Source organism: Pteropus medius, unplaced genomic scaffold (genome assembly GCF_902729225.1).
Source record: "Pteropus medius unplaced genomic scaffold, Ma_sr-lr_union100, whole genome shotgun sequence".
Lineage (NCBI taxonomy): Eukaryota > Metazoa > Chordata > Mammalia > Chiroptera > Pteropodidae > Pteropus > Pteropus medius.
In genome coordinates, this window is record NW_024349803.1 from 26,596,606 (window position 1) to 26,615,540 (window position 18,935).

An 18,935-nucleotide genomic window follows, 5' to 3' on the forward strand; every position below is an offset into this window, starting at 1 on the left:
TAATCCATATTTATCGTTTCTGGGGCTTTTTATTTCTTCCGAGTAGTGTCCTGTCCTTCTAGCTTGAAGGATTCCTTTAGTGTTTCTTGTCAGGTCTAAAGGCAATAAATTGTCTTCATCTGTGTTTATCTTGGATGTCTTTATTTGCCTTTATTTGAAAAAATACTTTTTCTGGATATGAGATGCATAGTTTACGGTTTTGCCTTTTTCTTCAGCACTTTGACTATGCCATCGACTGCCTTTGGCTCCAGTTTCAGCCGTGAAGTCGGGCGTCAGTCACACGGGCACCCCATGTGCAGCGAGTCATCCCTCTCTGCTCTGAAGACTCTACTGTCTTTGTTTCAGGAGCTTGTCTGTACTGCGTCTAAAGGACACCTGTGTGGCTCCATCCCAAGGTTGGCTGAGCTTGGTAGAATGAGTTGTTCTTCAAATTTGGCAAGTTTTCAGCCATCGCTTCTTCAAACAGCTTTTTTATCACTCCTCTGCCTTCTTTCTTTTCGAAGCCCCATTAATTTATGTTGCTGTGTTTAATGTCCCGTTCTCTGGAGATCTGTTCATAACTTCTTTATTTTTTTCCTCGAAATGGATAATTTCTATTAATGTATCTTCAAGTTAACTGACGCTTTCTTCTATCTTGAATCTTCTATGGGATCCCTCCAGTGAATTATTAATTTCAGTTACTGTATCCTTCAACTTGAGAATTTCCACATGATTCTTTTTTGTAAATTCTATTGTTTGTTGAGACTATCTGTTAACTCATATTGTCATATCTAATTTTATATGACACTTAATTTTATGTGTTACCTTGACTGGGCTGAGGGACGCCCTGATGGCTAGAAAGTCATCGTCCCTGGGTGTGTCCGTGGGAGTGTTTCTGGAAGATTAGCGTTTGAACTGGGGACCTGCGTGAACAGCTGGCCCACTCGGAAGTGAGTGAGCATCACCTGGTCCCTGCAGGGCCTGAATGGGACACACAGCATTTTGTCCAGTTTGCAGATGCTTTTTGGGAAAAGCAGTCGCTGACCTCCATACTCAGCCGTATCTGGAAGTCCCAACAGTAATTCAATTTAAAACCACATTGCTGTAACTAACACACAGAGTGACGGCATGATGTGCAAGGCTTTGAATGTCTCCTGGGTGATGCCCTTATGTCACTGATTCACTGGTTGGGGCAGAATGGGACAGGTAAAAATGGCCGATCACGTTCATATTACTATCAGTCCCAAGTACAATTTACAAGTTGAAACGGTTGTCCTATGCCATTTACACATCCTGGCAAGTGACAACTATTTTAACATTGAATTGCATCTCTACCCACATACGTGCACATGGCATGTTTCCACATGTACATGTATTTTATATCTCAGAACATAAATAGATAGTGATATGTATACGAAATCAGCTTTGTCTTCCCCTTCATACTCCTCACTGTGATTATAATAATTAAGCTATGTAAACTCCGGATCTATTGTTAACCCACTACTGGCCAAGTCCCAGAAATTCTAGGTGCACCCCTGTGCAGAGGCATAGAAGACACACCACGCTCTGCTCCCAGGCAGACGGAGGGGTCAGATGCCTGCGTGCACCCCGCTCCCTGAGGACCAAGTATAGTGCCATCTCGTTAGTCTGAAGGTGATTTCTGCACGACGCCGCAGTGTTTAATTATCCAGAACGAAGATTGGCAGTGACTGCTTTGGGGACGAAAGAGTCCAGGCCTGTGCTGCAGCGCCAGCTCTAATGCGGCCCAAAAATTTAAATCTGCAGAAGCGAACGAAAGGCTCGAGTTAACCTCAAAGCTCAGGCGGCGTCAGCACAGCATGTCACGCTCCACCGTGAGTGATAGCAGCTGGCCGCATCCCTCCGGCGAGGGCCTCTAGGGAAACCGGCAAAGCTTGTGTCGACCACCGACCCCTGCCCAAGAGTTTGTCTTCATGGTCACTTGCCACCTGTCACCCTGTTCCAGGGTGGGTTTCGTCACCGAGGCCGCTGCGAGGGACAGCAGAGGCGCTGAGGCAACAGGGAGGCTGATGGGAGAGGGGACGAGGACTTCTCAGGATGGCAGGCGAGGGCGGCGCTGACCGTCTGCTGCCTTCTCAGACATCTGGAATGTGCTTCCGTTTTCCATGGGCCTCAGGGTGAGGCCTGGACGCGAACTCACACACTGAGGAGGCCGCAGTGCTCCCGGTGCTCATCCAGCGCCCGGCATCGGGGCGACTTGAGCTGCTTGTTGGCTGCACGACTCGGGCTGCCCAGGAGGCCGTCGCTCTCTGGGTCACTTTACAGTCACCTTTGCCTATTGTACCGACGCGTCATTCAAATAGACAGATTTTATCTCCACACCAACCCTGTGAAGCAGGTGCTGTGGATGTCCCCGTTTTACAGGTGAGGGACCAAGAATTTGGGAGATTCTAAGTCTCTTGGCCAGGGGCAGGTCAGGGCTAAATAGTTTTATCCTACCCTCCGCACTCCTGCCTCCGCCACCGAATGAATCGCCCAGTGTCCTCCTAATGGAAACCAGCCCTCGGCCCCTCTTCACCCGGCCAGCTGCCCCTGAGACGGGGAGGAGGCCCCACTCCCAAAGGCCTGGAGCATCGGGGATGGATGGTCTGACAGCCAAGCGATTCATCTTTAACGTGCCTTTAAGATGGATACGTCTTAGTTGAAAATAAAGAAACGTGTCAAGGGGCTGGAGAAATGCTGACTGGTATTGATTCCGAATTCAAAACCAAGCCATATGTAACTGACTTCATCCGCCCATTTATTTGGATATTTATCAGCCACCTGCTGAGCGTACGGATCTCACTGGACACGGGTGCAGTGCGGCCGTGGGGTCAGCCCCAGCGTCCAGGGGGTGGGAGGACACTCCCAGTAGCCCGGCTCCCGCACTACCAGCTGCGACTCGGCCCTGACCGGGATTCTGGTCGTCCGCGCGCACGTGGAGAACGTGCCAACCTCCCGGCCTTTCAGAGCAGCGTCCCAGAGGTCGCGTGTCGTCCGAGGCCAGGAGGAGCAGTCCGGGGCGCAGGGGCGGTGGCGGGTGTGCCAGGTAGAGAAGTGCTTTAGCAAAAAAGTGCCTCGTGGGCGGATCCGGGAGGTGAGTGGGGACAAGGATTTTTCAAGAAACTAAAAGGAGTTCGGTGTCGCTCACGCTTAGATTCCAGCAAGTGGCAGGGAACAGAAGAGACTAGCAAACGGGAGCCGTTTTTAGAGCAGTGGAAGTAGAAGCGGAAGCTCGCGTTGCCGAAAAGAGTCCCTGGCTCCGAATAGGGAGGAGCGGAGCTCACTCGCCCAGTCGCCGTTCCGCGCGTAGTGACTTTCAAGAAGCCAGAAGTAGGGACGTTCTGAACGTCCCTCCCATTCTAGGTCAAGCCTGGCTTCCGACGTGACCCTCTCTTTCCATGGCACCTCACGGCGACCGCGGCCACAGGCCCTCGTTTCCAAGTGAGCCAAAAATATCAAGGGAGATGCTAACTCACCATTCACTCGGGTCTTCCCGTCCTCACCGAACGCGACTCTCGGGAGGAAAAACAGAACGGCCACCACAGACGAGGGGCGCAGCAGGGACGGCGCAGGCGCGGTAGGAGCTGGGGCCGGCGTGGTGGGCGCTCGGGGCGCACGGCGCCCTTGGGCGCTCGGGGCCGTGGCTTGTTCCCGGACCTAGCGTGGGGACACTGCGCTGGCTGCCGGGCCTGGCGGGAGAGCACGGCTCCCGTGGTACCGTGACCGGGGGAGGCCCCGCTGTACAGGCCTGAGGCCGGGGTGCAGGGGCCGCGGACCGAGGCCGCGCCCTGCGCGCGTCCGAGCGGCTCTGCTCAGTGCGCGACGCCCGCGGGAGGGTCCCCGGTAGGAGCGTCTCAGATGCCGCTCTGTCCCCCTCCGCTGCCTGGCCGACACCTGCACCCTCCCAGGTTTGGGCTTAGGCAAGGTGTTGCCATTCCCCGGCACACGCGAGGCCTGCTGGGGCCCTGGCCCCTCTGCCGCCCGCCGACCGCAAGTCGGAGTCCGCATCCCTGCGAAGCGTCTTGTCCGCTCGCTGCGCGCGAGCTCGGGGACCGGCCGGGTCCGGCTCCGCACCGACGCCCGCGCCTGGGCACAGCGGCCTTCCGCCGCCGCGCGCTTCGTTTCCAAAGCAACTGCCGCTTCATTCAGTAAAACCTGCAAACGTTTGCTCCACACCCACTCCTTGCCAGACGCCATGCCAGCATCTTCTCCAGCTTTCTCTTCCAGCCCTCCCCGCAGCCTGGCATTCACCATCGCTGGGAAGGAGGGAGGGTCAATGTCCCGAGAGGAGCGAGGCTGCGAGGCCGCGGATGAGCCGGCAAACCTGGCCCCACACGTGTCTCCCGCGCCCTTCCCGGCTTCCTGCCCTCGGCTTGCCCGCGACCCCCGCCGGCACCTTAGTGACAGGTCCAGGCTGTAGGGGGTCGACGTGAAGCTGCTGGCCACACACCCCACCCTAATACATTTATGTATTATGTTACATATAATGCAACTGCTTCCAGGGGTAGGGAGTGAGCAGGTGGCAGCGTGAACGCACCAGGCTTCTCGAAGTGGACCCTGGTGTTCCCTAGTCATCAGCTCCTTCTCTGCAGCTGACCAGCGACAGTATGCAAATGTGCATCCAAGACAATCCGCCCCCTCCTCCAGCGCGTGTCACTGCAGCCCGTCCCCGCGGCGTCCCTTGTGCATCTGTGACAGAGTAGCTTGGTGTCCGGTCTCCCTGACGTGGTCCGTCTCGTTAGGCGACAAGGCTTTGCTCAGTTCGTAATGGGCTTTACAAATTAGTCATTCTTCCTCTGGCACAAAATTATTATAATCTTATTATTCGTTCCAGGAATCAGTTGCCAAAAATGACAACATGATCAGCCCCGCAGACAAGCGAGGACAGCTCCCGTGACATCTGAGGAAGGGGACCGTCTGGAATGATGTTTGCTCTCTAATTAGAAGGCGTGATCGGCCCCTTCTCAGCGGGAGCATGAGAGGCCACAGCGTGCTGCCCTCTGCTTGGGGAAGCCGGCGGCCCCCGCAGCACAAGCAGAAGTTAAGCAGCTGATAGGTGCCAGGCGGAGCCCTCGCCGCGCCAGCTGGCAGTGCTGGCCACATGGTGTGAGTCAGAGGTCTTGGCTCTCACACCAGCTGCGTGGGCAGCTCACCAGCCTGGTCTGGTGCCAGTTCCCATGAGGGGGACCAGAGGGAAGCGAAGTCATTGCATCTTTCAGCTCCAAGCCTGTCCCTGGCCGACGCTGTGAGCTGCCCACACGTAGCCGTCCCCTCCTCCCGTCCGCTCTGCAGGCAGATTCCAGCTCCTCCGTCCAGACTGAAAATGCCACCCTCACTTCCCCAGCCTCCCTCCAGCAGGGTAGTGGTGTGGCACAGTCCCACCAGTGACACCAAGTGGACATCTGTGGGGGGTGGGGATTCAGAAGAGACGGGAGGGCAGCAGAGCTCGCCCGCCGTCCGCCTCCTCCCGACTCTGGGCGTGAACTGGAGCGCGGCCCCCGTGTGTGGGCCAGCAAGGGCCAGGGGGCTGCAGGCAGCCACCCGACCCCCAGTCGGGGACGCCCCTGGCACGCCTGCCTCCAACTCCGTCTTGGGAAGAAAGCCAGCCGTGGGAGCCAGCCACCTCAAAGCGCTGTTCCCCCCCTCACAGCCACAGCGACCCCAGCAACTTACAACCCTAGGTCCCATTTGCCTGTCTTTTTCTCATATCTGTGCCACAGACGACAGGTGCCTGCTCTGAGGCCCGTCGGACAGGCTGCAGCAGGGGGCCCCCAGAACCCCTGGAAAAGTCCCACTGTGGCCAGGACCGGGCAGCCGCCTCCCGCCGCATCCCTGGGAGTCACTCCCAGCCGGGGCCTCGCCCCGTGAGCGGTATCAGAGCAGTCACCCCAGGACCCTGAGGGCCTTGGCCTCTGGGTCACAGTCAGACCTTTCTATTAAAAACAACCATTATGGCAACGTCTTTAGATAATGCTCAATCTTCATGTACACAAACATTTTACGAAGTGACTTCAGCACGATGTTACAAGAGTTTGAAGTCTGAAAAAATTTTAAAATTTTGGACCATCTCACAAGTTCAAAGTCGGCTCCAGACCCAAGGTGTGCAGAGGCAGGTTAGAGGGGCTCACACCTCCACCTGCACTGCTGGGTCACAGAAACCGTGGCCTCTACTGACTAAGATGCTCTTTAAGGAGCTAAACCAGCAAACTTTTCCCTAAATATCCCGAGCGGCTCACACAAAGGGCCGCTGTGGCCGGTCTCGGCGTGCCCTGTGCTTGTCCTGTGATGCAGGAGCCGTGCTCCTGATGAGCTTCAGAGCCAGGGGACACGTAGAGCTGATTTATGGTCACCGGTGCTATCTGAGCTCCCTGCTCCAGAGCTGCCGAGGCTGGAAGCACATGTCACTATGACAACCGTTTATGCGGCTAAAATGGAGAAGCAAGATTTGATGGGAGGAAAAAAACGCAGGCACCTATAACTGAAATATACGGCGAGTTTTATGTCTGTTTCTTTCTGAGGCTAACCCAGCACCTGCCCCCTCCCCACCCGGCCCGGGTGTGCGTGTGAATAAAGGGGCCATAATGAAACCATGAATAATAAGCACAGGGCTTCGGAAATAATGCCACGGGGTCTCTGAATATTCTAACTTACACTCCAGCAGCACACACCACCCCAAGGTGACCCTTCACAAGAAGCACGTTTACGCTTTCCCACGTGCCCTGTCCGCCGCCACCCAGCGCCCCCACCCTGCGCCCCTCAGCCCTGGCCCACACCAGACGCCTGCGTCTCGCCTCGGGGCTGTGTCCTCAGTGCCTCCGAAGATGAAGACCCGTCAAGATGCCCTCGGTCCTGGCTGCCCTGGTCCCCACGGGCCCCTGTGGAGGGGCGGACGCGCCTCTCTGCTGCCGGGGGCTGGGTGGCCAGCCGCATCCTGAGTCCCAGGGTCCCTGAGGCAACCTCAGAGAATGGTCAGGGCCCTCGGTGACCAGGACAGGGTCCCCCGCAGGCCAGGCTCTGTGCCAGCATGTAAAGTCAGGGGCAACGACTGGGATGCTGGCTGTGCCCTCCGCCGCGAGAAACAGCGCCTGTGCTGGCGGCCACCTCCCAACACACGGCGCCCTGCTGGCCACGGCCCAGTGCTCTGGGGATGCGTCTCAGCCAAGCGGGGCTCACTCAGGCGCTCCGCCTCCCAGACCAGTGAGACGAGACAGCCACCGCCGCCATCGTCCCAGCAGGCTTCCGTAGGGAGAGCAGTTGGGGTGCTAGGGAGCCCCTCGTTCTGTCCACAATGCGGGCTGAGACTCTGAAGACCCGAGCTCGTCACTGCCTTTCTGTGACTGCCCTGGCGCCCGTGAAGAGACACGCGTCACGCCGCTTCCCGAAAGTCACTACTGTCACCATCGCACTCAAGGCCAAGGGCAGAAGCCCCCGTATGAAGCAGGCACATCACCTGATTGCTCGTGATGTGGATCACGGGTCCCCTGGTGAGACGGCGCTGAGCACGTGCCTGAGCGCCAGGGAACAAACGCCCAACCCTCGGAGTATGTCTCCGGGGACTGCGCCTCGTGGTGACTTCCATGTCCCCAGGGTCCAGGGAGGGACAGCATTCTGCAGTTTGCTTCGTCACAGCAGAGAGAAGTTAATGAAGGTGTTTCCTGAGGGGAAGACTGCGAACTGCTCATGGCGACAAAGGAGCAGGACCCGGTGCAGGATCTGCCACACGCGGGACCGGGGGGACCCACCCGGCAGCTCAGGGGGGACCCCCCGCAGAGCTGGGACAGGCTGCGGCCAGCAGGGAGATGAGACCGTGACGCCAACCTGGCAGAGCAGCTCTTGCCAGGAAGCGGGGAGGAGGGGGCGGACATCCTGGCTGGGAGGACAGGGGCCAGCTGCCGTCCCGGCCGACACGGGACTCCTGAGGGTGGGGACGCAGGAGCACGTGAGACGGGAAATGGTGACGGAGGGCGCAGTCCTAGCGTGGGGCATCTCCCTCAACCCTTTGGGCCCACCCGACGTTTTTAACCAGGAAAGCAAAACGATCCGAGTTAGGCCTTGACATTGAAGGCAGAGTGGAGAAGGCGTCATCTCTGTTCTCTGCTTTAAAACTTGCCACCAGGCTACTGATGGGGCTCTGCTCTAGCCGTGTCAACCGCTCCACTTTTTAAGTGGAGGTTGGGGAGGGGACCCAAAGCTGCTGCCCCCATGGCCTTGCTGTTGGGTTGAAAGTCACAGTCTTGGATCCCAGCACAGAGGGGAAGATGGTAACTTCACACAGAAGCCCGGCAAACGCCAGCTTCCCGACCTGTGGTCATGGGGTCGTCGCCCGTGATGAGATGTGGCATCATGAAGCACTCAGGTAATTGCCCAAGAGGAACACGACAGTTTTGTGTAGCTCACGCCAAAAGTGCACACAGTCCGAGTCCCGTCATGGGACAACGCTGAAGCAGCCCAGACTGAGGTCTATTTATAAACTACCGACCGGTACGAGTGTCGGGTCACGAAGACGAGAGAGGTGGAGGAGACAGTGGGGCTGACGGCTCAAAGCAGAGAGAGGGCCTGGGGCGGGGGGACTGGGGCTCCAAGGCCACGGCCCAGCCCGGCCACGCCAGCGCCCACCTCCCGCTCCGGATGCCGCACTGCGGGTCTGCGAGGCCGTGGCGCTGGGGCGAGCGTGGCGAGAGACGTGACGGTTGGCTATGTTATCTTTGCGACTTTTCAGTAAATCTAAAACAAGTTCGAAATAAATGTTTAAAAAAAAAAACCGCAGATTTATTTACACAGCCAGAATCCCAAGAGATTCCTCAGCGTCACCGTCACAGCAGAGGCTGGGTAAACAGATGACTGCAGGTGCCTTTTCTGGAAGACAAAGCTAGAGGCCGCGTCACAGCACACAGACAGGCGGGGAGCTGTTTGTGCTCGTCCCTGGGGCGGGAGCACCCCACTATGGCGCCGTGAGAGCCGTGAGGTTATGAAAGCCCAGCTCTGTGCTCGCCGCAGAGCCGGCACCAGCCTGTTTATGAGACAGGGCGATGGGCCTCGCCAGCCACCCACACCTTGAAGCCCGTCCTGACGCCTCCCCCACAGGCACGCAAATCAGTCGTCAGGACCGGTCGAGGCCACAGTACTCACGCCCACCAGCACCCAGGTCAGCCTGCTGCCACCACCTGCTGCTCTCCTTGAGACAGCCAAAGCTGCTGGCTGCCCATCTCTTTTAGTGAATTTGGGTGACTGGGAGCCAGAGCTCCCCTCAACCCCTCCCCCAGATGCTGTGTCACATCAAAGGCAGTCCCAGGCCGACCTCCACCCAGACGTAGGTTCCGGGGTAACTGCTGAGCTGAAGCAGACGGGCCCTCAGGGAGCCTGTACTTCAACGGCCCAGCCGGCATCAGGCCCACCAGCAAGCACGCAAGGAGCTGGACGTGCGCCCCCAAACCTAACGCCACCCCAGGACGACCAACGGCAGAGGGGAGGGCCCGCCCGGGGCGTGAGCAAGGCGTCGTGGAGAGTGTGATGGGCGAGCTGAGATCCGAGAGGCAAACGTCCTGGGCGGGCGATGGGGAGGCCATCGCGTGAACGCCTGGCAGAGAGCCGGTGGCAGAATGGGACAGAGGCGCAGTGTGGCTGGGACAGCAAACGCCCCGCTCAGACCTGACGGGTGGCCCGTCTCCGTGGTCCCCATCTGCCTACTGCACGTGGCAGACCGCGCCCCACGTCAGTCACGACGGCACCCTCTTCTGCGTGTGTTGACAATTTTTTTTATTTAAATAGACATTCAATATTTATATAAAAATGTGAACGGAAACTGCACCGTCTTCCTCAGCATAAAACCAGCATCACTTGTCACCGAGGAAGGTGACTCTGAAATGCAACACGAGACGGTACAAGTGACACTATCACTTTCAGGCTGGAGACAGTTCCGACAGGGAGCCCCGGGCCTCTGGCCCGAGCTCTGAGCAGACAGGCGGCGAGCTGGTGCCGACGGGCGTCAGAGAACCAGGAGGGAGACGCCAGCCTTGAGCCAGAGCGGACAACGCACACGTCCCCACCACACAGCGCCAGTCCACAGCGCGTGTGCAAGACGTCCAGCCCGTGTCCGCTTACACCAGGGGCACATGTGTCACACGGAGAGGCGGTCCTTGCACGGGGGACCGCAGGGAGAGGCACGAGGAAGGGGCCGCATCATCCCGCACGGCAGACAAGAGGCTGGCACCCAGGGCACCTTCCGATGCCATGCAGACAGGACGTGACAGCCACAGGGGCCGGGAGCCGACTCTGCAAGCTGTGCCCTTTGCGACTGTCATGCAGTGCTGTTTAGGGAGGAGGGGGCGGAGGAGGGGTGAGGAGGCCGAGCGGAAGGGTCAGCGGGAGGCCGCGATGGGGGCGTAGTCGGCACCGACTGAAGTCCATCCGTGGGCTCCAGCTTCAGCGGGGCAGCGCTGGGTCCCCAGAACCCGGCTCCACGCTGCTCCCCTCCCACCCGGGCACACAGACGGCCGCAGCACTCTGACCAGCAGGCCTTGTGACCCCCGAACTCTTCTCCATGTGGCAACCCAGCAGCCCAAACGGGGAGCGGCAGGCGCGGGGTGCAGCCGGCGGCCACCCCTCCCCCGATTCATCCCACCCTGACGTGCCTGGCTCAGTGAGGACCGGAGGCAGCAAGCCGGCGTGTCAGGGCTGACCTTGTCCTTTACTTTTCGACATTTACAGTCTGACCGTAGTGTCCAGCTTTCACTTGGCGGCCTTAACCCCGCCCCGTCGTCCTCCGTGGCAGGGGTCCCCCGGGCCCGCATTGCCGGGGAGAAGGTCGGGTGCAGTGCCTCTGCCCCTCCTTCCAGCTGGGGCTCAAGGGGAGGCAAGGGGGGGATTTGTGAGGGCACAGGTCACAGAGACACGCGGGCCCAGGTTCTGTCCTGAGGCCGCTGGAACGTTGCCCACTGGCGTGGGTGTCCCGCACCTGTGCTGAGCACGGAGCCAGGCTCACCGGGGCAGCTGACGCCTGCACAGCCCAGTCACTGGAGGGCAGCTTACCTGCTCCCACACACGGCTGTCACCGTTTTCAACATCTTGACATCACTGTTGGAGATCTGCCAGCGACACCTCCACGAAGCATCTCTCTGCCAGCTCCCAAGCCCCTTACTCAGCCCTGTTTTTACAGCACTTGGCACAACCTGCGAGTGTGTCTGACGGTGGCCTGCTGACCGTTTAGTGTCCGTCTCCCAAGAGACGACCAACTCCTTGAAGACTAGTGTCTTGTCTGCTGGAAACGTATCTGACCCTCAGTGCTCAGAGCAGAGCGACCTACAGGGCCTCGCACATGCCAAGGAAGGGAGGTGGGCGCTGACTGCAGGGCCGACACCCGGTTCTGAAGGCAGCGGGTAGCTGGGCTGCGGGGAGGGGCCGCCAGGGGCTGCGGAGTCTGATCTCCACCAGCGGGCGTGCTCGCCACCCTCCTCGGGCCCCCTGTCCTTTGAAAATGGGAATAAGGACACGGCCTTCCTCACAGACACCCGAGAGGGATAAGGTGAACCGATGAGCGTGAGATCCCGCTGCCTGGCAGAGAGAGAGCTCCGTGCGACTCGAGTTATCATTAAACAGCTTGATGTTTTATCCAGTGGGGAGGAAGCCTGGCGAAGCCTCGGCACACAGCAGCGTGCTCTCCCCGCAGACATCTAAAACAACAACGTCCAACCACGCCAGGCCACGGGCCAGCTCTACGAGCTTGAAAGCCGCCCTGTGATTCCAACTGCTCCGCAGGAGAATTCCTGGGGACCCGATAGTGTGGTGGGCGGGGCCATCTGGGAGCCCGAGAATGCCTGTCCCCTGGGAACGCCTGTCCCCTGGCCCACGGTGGGAGGAGCTGTTTTCCCAGCTGGACAGACTGGCTCTGACCACGCTCGTCTTGTGCCAAGTTCTCTCCAGTTTCATCATGTGGCTGTCTCTAAGTCACATCTCAGCCTGCTGATGAGGAATGCGTGTGATGTCACCACCCCTGCCCTGTGTGTAGATCTCACTCAGCACGGAAGCACAGGTTCAAGAGCGAGCATATCCCTCTAATGCCCTTTAACAGAATTCAGTAGCAAAGGCAATGAGCCTCTCAGATGTCTATTCCCAATTTTTAATATTACAGTAACTGGCATAAATTATGAATATCAGAAGCAATAATAAGCACCCAAAATGAAAATGAAAAACTCGTACACTGCCCATAATACTTAGATTTACGAAAAGGAAAGCAAAAGAGTTCTTTGATGTACAAAATAATCTATAATAACATCTTTTTAAAAAAAAAGATCTGGTGTAAAATTTGATCCCAGTAGCCTTCTTGGCAAAGAGATTTCCTGTTACTATTTAAATATAAATGAGTAACGAAGGTTGTGTCTGAAATATTTAAGTCAAAACCCGACTCAGTACAGCAAGAAACAGAACAAAGCCCCACCAAGCAAGTAGAAATAAAAACGTTTGAGTTTCGAGATTTTGATAACTTTACGCATCTAGAAAGAGAGGTTAAGTGATGAATGGGCACAATTAGGAGACCCCGCATGCCATTTATTAAACACGACGTGACAAGCAACTGTGCAGATTCCCAGCTTAACCGATCGCAGATTCAATCGGAACATTTAACACTTTGTATTGATGGTGCTTTGGAGAATTTGGCTATTGATTAAAACATATTTATGTGTCTTTCCCAACAATCCATTTTAAGAGGCTTTGATTTTTTTTCAAAGAAGAAGAAAAGGACGTTTAAGTGTGGCCTCAATGTCCTAACGAGAAACATAAGCTTGAAGTCACATCTCTGTTCCAATCCACTGGAGCAGACACGCAATTTAAAAGAATTTAGCAGAATTAATCACAGCTGCAGGAATGTGTTCTGCAGAGACTTTTACTTCACCAAGTAAAATGCGATTTGCCCAGCCGGTCGCACCTGCTCGGGAGGGGCGCGCCCAGGTGGGCTGCAGGCAGAGAAACACCAGAGCTGGTGGAGGGGACGAGCCAGGACAGCAGCAGCGGCCGGTCATCGAGGGCCGACTGGGCGCCTGGCCCCGGGCCAAGAGCTTTACCCGCAAACGTGACCGCTGTGGCGGCGTCACGGGCACCCGGACACGTCACTCTCCCCTCGTGCAGGTGACGTTCAGTGCCTCCCACCACAGCAGACGCAGGCTAGACATTTCTGCCCGTCTGTGGCAGGCCTGGGCGGGGACCGGCTTTGGCCGGTGGCATGTGACCAGGCGTGACGCCGTGAACGGCTGTTGGTGAGGTCGTGTCATCGGCCGCGGGCTCGTCTCCTGCCTCCCCTTGAGGGGGACGTGCCCCGGGCAGCCAGGACAATAAAGCGCAGAACAGATCTGAATGGCCCAGAGTCGGGGTGAGCTGCAGCCGACCCAGGGCCCACGAGTGAGACGGTGTTTTCCTCTGCAAGTCATGGGGCTTTGGGCTTGATTAACACGTGGCATCGCTGTGCATCACGTAACTCTGCGTGTTCATCAGCTGGGCCGCCGGGCACCTCAGGCAGGGCTAAAGCGACAGCTCCGTGGGGATCGGGGCCGGTCAGCAGCGCCCCCGCAGGGGCCGCTCCCGCAACGGCAGCACCGTCGGTGTCCGAGGGCTGTCATGTCCGGCTGGGTGGCGTCTTTGTTCCCGAGTGTCATCAGTGCCTCTCGGTGGCCGGGCTGTGGGAATTAGACGCCGCCCTCCACCCGCCGCCACGGCCAGGAGCCAGGACCCTGCTGCCTCCGCCCGCTGCCCGTGCCCGCAGCCACACGGCTCCAGGGGACGGCAGGACTGGCCACTGTGCGGGAGCGTTCTCCTCTGCTTAGCCTTGCAAAGCCCTGAGACTGTCACACGCTGCTGGTCTGTAATGTCAAGGAGAATTGGGAAGAAACTGGTTCGTTTGCGACATGGCCAGTCGCCAATGTCCTTCTCTGTCCTGAATGTGCTTGTCCAGCCTTAACTAGTGGTCAGAGTGGCTGGGAGATTAGAGCCCAGAAGATGCAATGTACTGGCCAAGCCCTTCATTCTTAGATCCTAGACGCGCGAAGTCCTTTTACCAAAGTCACTTCGTTGTCATTTCTCTTGTTATTAAAGCAATATGTTCTCTTTGAAAAAATCATGAAGGGTTATATATTTGAAAGGCTATAAATGTCACCTATAGCCTCTGTGTCAGTTTGTGTGTTCTAAAGATAGCCCCCCACACACACCGTCCCCCAGGCTTGTCTTACACCATGATAGTGACACTGTACACGGAGAATCCCTGAAACCAAGTGGGTCTTTGCAACTGTACCAATCGATCAGCATCCGGCGGGAGGGGCGCTGTGTGACATCCAGGGACAGGTCACAGGAAGCAACGTGGCCTCAGCACGTGCGGGGTCCCCGACCTGACGGGAAGGCGGCTCCTCCTTGGACAGACACGCGGGGAGACTAAACAGATGGAGGGGCCCTGAAAGTCAGCCACCCTCCCGCAGCCTTCTGAAGCTCCCCGCTCAGGAGCCAGACCTACGAGTGACCTTCAGCTGACGCCAGCCGCTCACCCACCCCAGCTGACACCAGAGAGAATGCGGATGGCGTCCGCACGAGACCCCGCCAGGCCTCACGTCACCAGCCACGCCAGCGCTGTTTTTAAGCTCTAGGCTTTGGGGGTGCTCGTTATGCAGCGTTGCGTGACCAGAGCAACGTCGACGGCAGGCAAACCGCTGTGACGACCCGGACCAGTGGCAGGTGGCCCTCTCCAGCCCGGCCCCAAGCAAAGAAGAAACGTGGTCAACAAGAGGTTTGTTCCAGACGACGGTTCATAAATCGCCAGTGTGGATGTTGAACCAATTCCCCCCGACAAAGTGATGGGCCGGGAGCAGACGCCGCCCACGCTCAGCGCCCTCGTGCGGGGGGTCAGCACGGCGTGCCCCCTAAACTGACAGAAAAGTGGATGCCGCTCCGACGGAGCCACAGCGGTCCTCCAGCTCTGCGTTCCGTACAGGCGTGTTCTGCCCCAAGCACTGTTCGCACGCCCGCCTGCTTCGCCGTCTGAACAAGTGGAGAACTTCACACGGGAAACGTCCAGGGGTCCGGCGGGCGACAGTTGCCATGGGCGAAGCAGTTTCCCGGCAAATGCAGGACTCGTGCTCACCAAGCAGAAGAGGTGGACAGGAAGGGGCCATGGTGGCCGTGTGCGCTTCCCGCCCCGTCATCGTCCCCATCGCAACCGTGTCACCCAAGCCCGGCGCACAGATCAGTGGCGTCACCAGGGGGCCTGCGGAAGCCAGCGTCTCGGGCCTGCCCAGGACTCGCACGCACCAAAGTCCCCAGCACCAAACCTGCTGGCGACTTCCAGCTCGAGAAGCGTTGTCTTAAGACACCCACGTGCCCCCTGTCCCCGTCTGTGTGGCTCTGGGACTGACGCTCAGGCCAGTAACAGGCTCAGGGACCAGAAGGCGGCTGTGCCCACCCGAGACAGACAAGATGTCGCTAACACAGGACAAAGAAGGGGCCACTTCCTTCGAACCGCTGAGCTTGTCAGCTGGAAACCCACACCGTGGTCACAGGCCAGGGGCTGGTGCTCCAGTCCCATGGCCTCCGCTCCCACTACCAGCACGGCCGGGGCGAGCGGCGTGGCAGGCAGAATGACCACAGCATCGGCCCAGTGACTGTGCTTCCGGTGCTCCCCAGAACATGCAGGCACCCGCCTTGCCGGGCAGACCCTCCCTGGGAGCTCGGCATGAGTGACCCTAACGGGAGCACCCTGAGGACCGGTCACCCCGAAAAGGAGGCCGTGCCCACGCCCCTCTCCCCCATACCAGCAGCTGCGGCTCCTCATTCCTGGCAAAGAGTGACGAGGCACAGAAGCCCCTGCCACCATGGAAGGGGAGGAGAGGGGACAGAGCGTCTCCCTGTCACCCAAGGCCAGCACTGCCCCAGGTGGGAAAGGCCAGCTGGACCGTGATGGCACGAGAGCCACCGAAGTCCCCTGTGTGGAAGCGCCTCGTGTCCCCGACCCCCAGGCCCAGGCCCCATTGCAGGCTTGCACACGTGAGCTCGGGGAGATGCTGCGGGGGCTGATCCGGGCTCCCACAGAGCAGCTTCCTGTTAGTGCTGCTTCTCACCGGAGCACAGTGTGGCTCGAAGTTAGGAAGTCACAGTTAACACTCCAGCGCGAGCTGACGAGGGCTCTGCTGGTCACTAGGGTGTTGGCCGTGATGAAGGACAGAGAAAACACTTGCGTGGCCCAGATCCCAGGTCTCGAGTGGCTGCAGATGACAATGCATCGTCACTACCTGCCGTGAGGGGAGGGACGTTCAGAGAAAAGGCCAGTGTGGGGCCCTCTGTCCCTGCCCTGCCCTGAGCCAGGCTTCCTGGGGGTCCCTGGTCCGGCCCTCCCAGGAGTCCTCAGCCTTTTGACCAACCACTTTGTATCTGAGCCTCACAGGAGTTTCTCAAAGGTTTTCGTCTTGTAAAATCACAGATGTGCCCGGGGTTTACCTAAGCTCTCCTTTGTCACCTCACGTGGGAGAAAATGACAGGCTTTGATGGGCGAGTGCATCACAGGCAGATAGCACCTGTGCCCGGCCCTGGGGACACGCGGGGCGGACGAGAGCGGCCAGTCGGGGAGACAGTGCCGAGGGAGGAAAGCGGAGCCGGGACGGCCAGCCAAGGGGGAAGCGGTTAGGGTGGGGAACGTGCCCGGAGCTAAGGGAACCGTGGACACTGCCCTGTGGGGACCGATGGGGACTCAAGAGCAGAGAGAGGTGGGGACGGGTGACGGACAGAACAGAGGAGGTGGGGCTCGCGAGGCCAGTGTCCGCAGTGGAGAGGACGGGCTAGCTGACCACAGGGGCTCACTCTCTGGCGTCATGACGCTCGGTCACAATCGGCCACGGGCCTTGGGGTGAGGGGGACGCAGGGCTGGAGCGGGCCACCTGGGTGCCCTGCTCCGGGATGTCACGGCTGCAGGGGCCGGTGGGACAGAGGCGTCTCTGACACGGGGGGGCTCTGTGGGTCGTCCGTGTGGGGGGCTCTTCCCGCACATGCTGACAGTCAACGTCCTATCACTGTTCTGGAAAACAGCAGTGACCCCCAACCCACAGACCACACCTCGACCCGTGTGTCGCCCTGGCTCCGGCACAGCGGAGACGAGGAGGGGGAACGAGTCAGGACGAGTGTGTCACGTGGAGCAGGACTTGGCGAGCGTCTCCTGTGACGGTCGTCGTGTGCACACTCAGGTTTGCAGGTCACTCACAGTCCCTGGCGCTTTAAAACGTACGACGCTGACAACGAGAGACCTGGTCCCTTCTCACGGGCGGGGCGGAAACCCACGGCGCGGTCAGCGCAATGCGCTGACCCCACAGCCCTGGGCCTCAGGACCAGGTGCCAGCCGCCGGGGCCCACCCCGCTGACCGGGTCGAATGTCCGTGTGCACCGAGCACCCTGAAGGCCACTGCAGGTGCAGAGTCACATGGGCGGCCTGCATCACACGCAGCCCTCAGGGACAGGCCTCAGGAGGAGCGCGGAGTTCCCGGCACAGTTCTGGTGACACGCACGGCAACATCCCTCTGCCTGGCCTGGCCGCAGCTCGTCCCCGGCCAGTGGTGTCCACGAAGTCACGCGAGAGTCCATCGTACGCACGCGGAAAAGGGCAGTGTCTCCTGCTTCCCACAAACGGAAACCAGTTTTCACCAATGAGGGCGTCCACGAGGTCTCATGGGATGTCAGGCGGGACGCAGAGAAATCCTCTAACATGTGGGGTGTCCGTGATCTCAGGAAGTCTAGCTCCCCTGCCCCCCACCCCCGAGGGCCAACACTGCCCCTCCAGTTACTATGGCAACCAGAAACATCCTATAAACTTCAAAGCAGCACCCCCTAACAGCACAGGGATCCAGAGGTGGTGCAAGTCATACACTCTGCATTAAGATAGTTCCAGAATTCCTAGGGTTCCCCCCGAAGCATTGTAGGGAACCCATGAAGGAGACACACAGGCTTTGGTGGCAGTGGCTTCCCAGCCAGTCTGCCTCTGCCTGGCAGACGAGGGCACCGTCGGTCACAATGCCACCCTGGGCTGGAAGTGCAGGAGGCTGGGGACTGACGGGGGCCACACCTGCCCGGAGCCGAGAGTGAGCAGTCTACCTGGACGAGCCAACCGCGGGCCCCAGTCAGCGCCGGCTACACGACCGGGGACCGAGTGTGAGAGGAAACGCAGGCCCCTTATTCAGAGTTGCTACGAAGTCCGGATGACAGCAGCAGAGCAAGTCAGGGCCTCTGAGCACAGTGGCCACACACCCGTGACACTGGCCGCAGCTTGAGCCGACAGCCGTCGTGACAACTTTGTGATGGCGTGTTCCCTTCTCATGTGCTGTTTTGTTTGGTGTCACAACCCTGGCCCTGCCCTGGCTTCCCAGGTGAGAGAGAAGCTTGGAGGGGCCAGGCCACGTGGAATAGGGCAGGAGGGGCCAGAACCAGCTGTCCCGAACCAGGAACGCTTCGGTCCTGTCTGGCTGCCCTCTGAGGTATGAGGCCGGGACTCAAACGGAGACAGGTCTGGGCCTCGGCCACTCAGAGTGGTTCCGCTTAAAATAAACAGGACCCTTCACACACTCCGACGCGGTGTTTGGGTCTGTGTGCTGTAAGCGCCTTTTCAGTGGAACGCCCGGGCCTTTAACTTCTGGAAGCCCCAGTCATTAAACGGTACCAGTGGCCTGTGACGGATGTTCCGGTTGTGTCCTGGCTGCAAAGGGAGACAGCTAGCTCGCCCAGCACACTCTGGACAGGGTAGGGAGAGGCCGGGGAGGTGGCTGACTGGAGCCGCGGCTGACACCCTGCTGACCACCAGGCCCCCACCGAATGTTGCGAAGCTCACCCCGACCTTTGCAGTTAAAGACAGAGCACTCCGCGTTCCGAGCGCACCCGAAGCACACGGAAGAGCAAGCCTGCCACCTGCCTCTCAGGGCCCAGAAACG